The sequence below is a fragment of the Pinus tabuliformis genome, chromosome 2_1 (genome assembly GCF_031772625.1).
Source record: "Pinus tabuliformis cultivar Carrire ecotype Pingquan chromosome 2_1, CPIR1, whole genome shotgun sequence".
Lineage (NCBI taxonomy): Eukaryota > Viridiplantae > Streptophyta > Pinopsida > Pinales > Pinaceae > Pinus > Pinus tabuliformis.
Genome location: NC_142299.1, coordinates 941,295,858 through 941,302,161, shown reverse-complemented (window position 1 = coordinate 941,302,161; position 6,304 = coordinate 941,295,858).

Sequence of the window (6,304 nt, the reverse complement as noted above, 5' to 3'; positions counted from 1 at the left end):
TGCATGCTCATACAATAACCCTTGACATCTCTGAAAGGGGAGTCTCTAGCCTCTATATAGGCATCATACAATACCATGGGTCATTACCATGGTTCCCTCAATACCATCTATTTAATACAATGGGCTTATTACATTATTGATAACTACTTGGGGACCCTTAGATGATACGGGTTAACCACGTTATTTATTAATATGGCCCATCCCATTATTACATTATTCCCTTGGGTACCTCCCTCTATACCCCATACTATCCCCCCTAGGTATACTACAAAATATGGTTGATTGCTAGGATTTTTCATTTCAAAGGAAGGAATTTCAGTTGATCTGTTGAAGGTTGAGGCTATTTAGAATCAACCCCTTCCTTCTAATCTCTTCCAACTCCAAAGTTTGCAAGGGAAGCCAAACTTTCTACGTCGATTTATCCAGGACTACATTGAATTGACTAAGGGTTTTACTCGACATTTTGAAAAAAGGGCATCTCATTTATCTAATATGAAATGGCTCAAAAGGCCTTTCATACACTTAAATATGCATTGATCCATACACTGTTGTTGCATCCTCCCAATTGTCACCGAGACTACTTTTTATACTTAGCCGCGTCTGATGCCACCATTGGCATGGTTCTATTCCAGGAAGAGGAATTTAATGAAGAGCATGTGATATATTAGTTAAGTTGTAATTTGATGAAAACTAAAGAAAAATGTGGACATGTGGAGAAATTTTCCTTGGCAGTTGTTCAAGTTGTCCAACGTTTCCATCACTACATTCTATTTCAAAAAATCACCGTGATTTCAAATTGCAACACCATGGTTTAAATTGTTACTAGACAATTTTGTTAGGGGGGGGGGGGGGGGGGGGGGGAGTATAAAATAGATAGTTATCCTACAGGAATTCAATTTGGAATTCATTAAATCCAAATCTAATAAATCATTGGTATTTTCTGAATTATTAGGTGCCTTTCCCCATACTAGAATGGAAAACGTGGCAGAGGATTCTCTTCCTGATGAATCTCTCTTTCTAAATAGCACTTTAGATCCCTAGTATGAAAATATCATCATTTATCTTCATACCTAGACATTTTGGCTTGAACTGAGTCAAATTCATGATCATTGCATCTCGTATCAATCTCAACAATACAATATTGTTGATGATACATTTTATCGCCATAGTGCTAATTCCCTTTTCAAATGGTTTTTAACTCATGAGGAATCTGAAAAGGCATTAAATGACTTCCATTTTGGATCTTGTGGCAGTCTTATGTCAGGGTTTCCCACTACTCAAAAGATCTTGTGCGCAGGCTATTTTGGCCTTCTATGTTTAAATATTGTATCACTAAAATATGAAAATGCCATAATTGTCAAATTTATGATCGAAAAATGTGTGCACATATAACTCCCGTTCACCCAATCATTATTGTCGATCCTTTCGCTAAATGGGGCATTGATTTCCTTACATGTATCCCTCACTCGATTAGGGGTGTTATCACCAAAACATGATCACCTAGAAATTTCTAACTAGGTGGATCAAAATACACCATGTAAGATTAATTTTACCTTAGTAGAATCACTTTCACTGTGGAAAATAATTTAGTAAACCACTTTTTTTAAATTATTTTCTTATTTACATAAAAAAAAACATGAGAATAATCAGATAAATCATTATTTATTTAATTTTCTCTATGAGTAATTATTAAATTATTGTTTAAATAAATATTGCTAGTCACATTTGACTATATGCCCTAGGAATAACTAAATAAACCACTATTTATTTATTATTCATTATTTCCATTATTGGAATTATTGTTAAAACACTATTTAATAATTATTTCAATTTCACATCATTCTTAATCCTCACAAAATAATTAATAAATCATTGTATTTGTTAATGATTTCTAAATAAAGATATTTAACCATTTTAAATATATTTTCCCTCTCCAATAAATATAAAAAAGTATTCCAAGCAGTTAGAACTTGATTTGGTCAATATTATTTTATTTTTCTCCATTTTCTAGATTTACTCAATACATTGTTATAAATAGGAGTGTTTTCCATTCATTCTTCACCATGATCATTTTCTTCATCACCATTATCATCTCTTTTCTTTTGAGCTCCCATTTGATTTCTTCACATTGTTTTGGTTTTTTAAATATGAAGAGAGAAGATCATTTACTGAAGCATCAAGTACAGCAAAGGACCCATCCCACGTAGGAGGATTTTCATACCCTTTTTGTAGATCTCCTTTAGCAAATGTTTTCAATAAAGAATATATTCAATTAAAGTCTTGCATTTGGGTTATTAGATTGGATATCTTTAGTTTTGTTTTCTATTACGCATCATATATGTTTTTGTCATAGGATTTTATATTTTTATTGCATATCTGAATCGTAAGCAACCATCAAATTGTTGTTAGGGCCACTTGTTAGCTAATGACTTAAGTGAAGTATTTTCGGTACACCTTTGAAGAAATTTCACACTAACAAATGTTGACTCCAGTGGCATAATAATAACATTCTTGGGTTACTGAAGTTTTAGTAAATTTCAGGTTTTTCTACATATACTTTTAGCCTCTCAATTTCTATTTATAGTATTATTTCCTTCTTTGTCAAATTTCCAAATTCTAGTGGTTTTCTAGTTATTTCCGCAGGTCATAAGTACCAGCAAGGAAAGAGACGGAAACATTTGTGTGAGATCTACTGACTGAGAGTCTCAGTAGAAAAAAAAAACATTTTTCATTCCTTGATTTGCATTCTAGAGCACACTATTTGGCTCAAAAGCTGTGTTTTCCATTGTTCCATGTCAGTACCTGCGTTTTGGTATTTTTCCAGATTTTTTTTAGAATTCTTTTAGAATTGCCAAGAGTGTTGTCTGCACACTACGCAGGGTACTCCACATCTATTTTTAGTCTCTCCTAGGACTAGATACACTTACATTACTTCCTTTAGGAAGACAATATCCCACTAGGTTTTAGAGTACACCTCCACATTGTTAGGAACTGATTTGTTGAGTGAGGAGTCTAGGGTTTTAACATTTTCAACCACTGATTTTCTGAGTTTGATCCATTACTTTTTAGAACTTTTTGATAGCTTTATTTTACCTTTTCTCCCTTTAGAGTTTGCGTTTTCCTTTTCCCCCTTAGGATCCCCTTGAGCATATTATGTTTTAGAGCTTCACTCCCATCCTTTGCAACATTTTTCGCCTGTCACGTTTTTTGTTTCTCTGCACCATTTAGTATAGATTAGTGTATCTAGATATTATTCCATTGAAATTATATCATTCGGGATTTTTTATGTTTTTTTTAGTAGCTTGTTTGCCCTCTCTTTCTTAGCTTCTGGGTCACTGTTGTTGGTGGGGTTTTTTTCGTGTTTGATTGGCTGTTTATTTTCTGTCATTTTCATATCTATTTATAGTATTTTAGTAATTTAATTTTAGCAGCACATGGCATCACGAAACATGCTCAATTAATTCATCCACTTGACACATTATTTTCACTTACTCACACCCTAAGTGAACTTGAGCGTTGTTAACGCCGTCAAGCCAAGACTTGGAACACTACACCTTGATAACTAAACACACATAGATGAAGCCCACTTTCCCAATAGGGCCAAAGAATCTTTGTAGTGTAGGTGTACGATCAGTGGGATAGGCTTCTAATAACACCCATTGATTTCTTTCATTGAGACATAGGAGTTGACATATTAGGGAGGTTAAAATCCTTCACCATTCCACAATCCAAACCCAGAGTGCATCAAAAACCTGATTCAGAGGAGGTTAGGCTAGGTCATCATTTGAGCGGTTCTCCTCAGAGCTACACAACCTGTGGTAGGGAATGCCATGTGGTGGATGACTACAAGAAGCTCAAGACTCAACCATCCTTGTGTGACAAAGTTAACCATAGTGAACAATCTTAGGAAAACACCCTATAGGACTGGCTGTCGGAAGCAATTTGTTCTCTACCCCACCTTTCTATAGAAAGCTATGCTTGTGGGGATCAAATTGCATCAAATAAGAAGTTCTTTGGAAGGCCAACTTAAAAAATAGATCTAAGATTGTTTGAAGAATTATATCACCTATAAGCTAGAGGTCTTTTTCTTTGATAGGATATGTTTTCTTATATTATAGTAACATCATTAATATAGTTAGTTTATACTTGGCACTACTACCACAGGTGTTTTCTTGTTGTTTGTTGCTCTTTTTATTCATATCATCACCATTTATTTCTTATGTCATTATTGTATTGACATCATCACACCCCCTAGGTGTTTGTCATAGAGACTTCGAGGTCTTCACCCTCAGTTCCCGTTAAGACATATTACTCATCCCCGTCAAGTTAAAGTTCATCCTACCAGTCCTTCATCAAGTAATCATTCTAATTTTGATTCTACTAATTTATCCAATTCCTCCTTTGATTATGTGGCTTCTCAATGCCATATCGCCACCATGTCCAACACCAATGTGGGTGCAGGAAATGAGGGTGGTAATCCAGGTACCAACTAGAGTATCCCCACCAGCGGAACCCCCACTGTTGTGGTCACTCCTACTTCATTGCTTCATTTTATGGCTAGTTTGAGTCTCCCTGATTTCATCCAAGTCATCAACGATCTTTTTCTCCATGAACCCACTTGGTCAGTTATGCCTACTAAAATCCATTCTTAAATCCCAAAGTTTGAAGGTAATCCTAGAGAAGACCCCACTAATCATGTTCGCTCATTCCACATGTGGTGTTCATCAAATTCCATTACTGAAGACAAATAACACATAAAGCATATAATAAAAGGATGAAGTATGCATGTCATTTAAGAGGAAAAGCATGTATTGTTTAGACAACTAAAACAGAGTGTTGTAATAGCGGAATATCTAAGATAACTCTTTGTTTATCTAAACAAGAAGATCTATATTCACGGCATAATAATTTCAGCAAGAAAAAATACATCTTACATAAACACATCATGATAACAACTAACACCATAATTCCTTCAACAATTCATTTTGACTTTCTTCTATTCATTGAAAATTCTTGACAAATACAAAATAAAGGTTTCTAGTTTCACACACAGACCAACTGTTGGGTCCCTATAATACTAGTGATTACCCCATTACTATTGTAGTTATACCCCTTATTTATATTGTTGTGCCCCTATTACCCCCATATTGTTATTTTTGTGCCCCATAGAATCCCTCTATTGTTATTTTTGTGGCTTTATATTATTATTGTTAGGTCGGCTGGATTATATTGTGACTCCTTAGACTCCTATATATAGAAAGGAGGTTTTGTCATTTGTATCATCCAAGAATTGTTCATTTATGTAATGTAAAGGAGGTTTCCCCCTCGAAGAGGCTGAATTCTAAGGCGTGGATTCATCTTTTCTATCTTTTCTTGAGCTGGTTTCATAACATTTGGTATCAGAGCTTTGGATTCTAGGGTTTCGCTGCTCCAAACAGGTCATCGTGGCATTTTCGCTATAACTTTTTTTCTGTGACGTTTCAGAAGTCGCAAAAAAAACCCATTTGAGAAGAATTGGCGCTGAACCTTGGGTCCGAATTTCAGAGCTTTTCGCGCGATATTTTCGGAGATATGATCTGAGGAAGTTGGTCTTTTTGCAGACTCCTGAATTACATTCAAAACAGGTGACCTGGGGAAAATCGTCATAACTCTCTCTCTGAGGATCGGATTGAAATTTCGTAAAAAGGTACAGAAAGAGGACGGACTGTAGTTTCTTGTATGTGTGTTTCAGATTCAAAGGTTGAAACAGTGACTCGTGGCACGTCGTACAAGTTCGCTCTACTGAACCAGTCTAAAAGCAAGTCACTGTGGGAGATTTCACATAACTCTTCCTTGGAGAATCCAATTTGGCTCAGACTTGTGGCATTGGAAAGAGGACACAGAAGGCTACTACAGGTAGCAATTTCAGAACTGGATGATTTGAAATTACAGAGATACATCAGATTCAATATCAGGCTTCTATAAAGTGAAAAAAGGTGTGTAGTTTTTTTTAAATTTTTGTGTAAGCTTGGTTTAACGGAATTCAAAGGGCATAGTAAAGCATTATTATCGGTAACTGATGCCCCGAGGAAAGAAAATGCAAACACCTAGTAAGGAACCTGAAAGCTCTAGCATGACTCATGAAGAAGAGGAAGAAATGCTACATGATATATCAAAATTACAAGAACAAGTGCAACAAATGTCACGCTCACAAAAGCTAACAGAAGCTAAGATAAGTGGCGTGGAATCTAAGATAAAGGGCATGGAAGCTAAGATGGATGATTCGAAGACAGATTTGAAGAGAGACATGGCAGATTTGAAGATA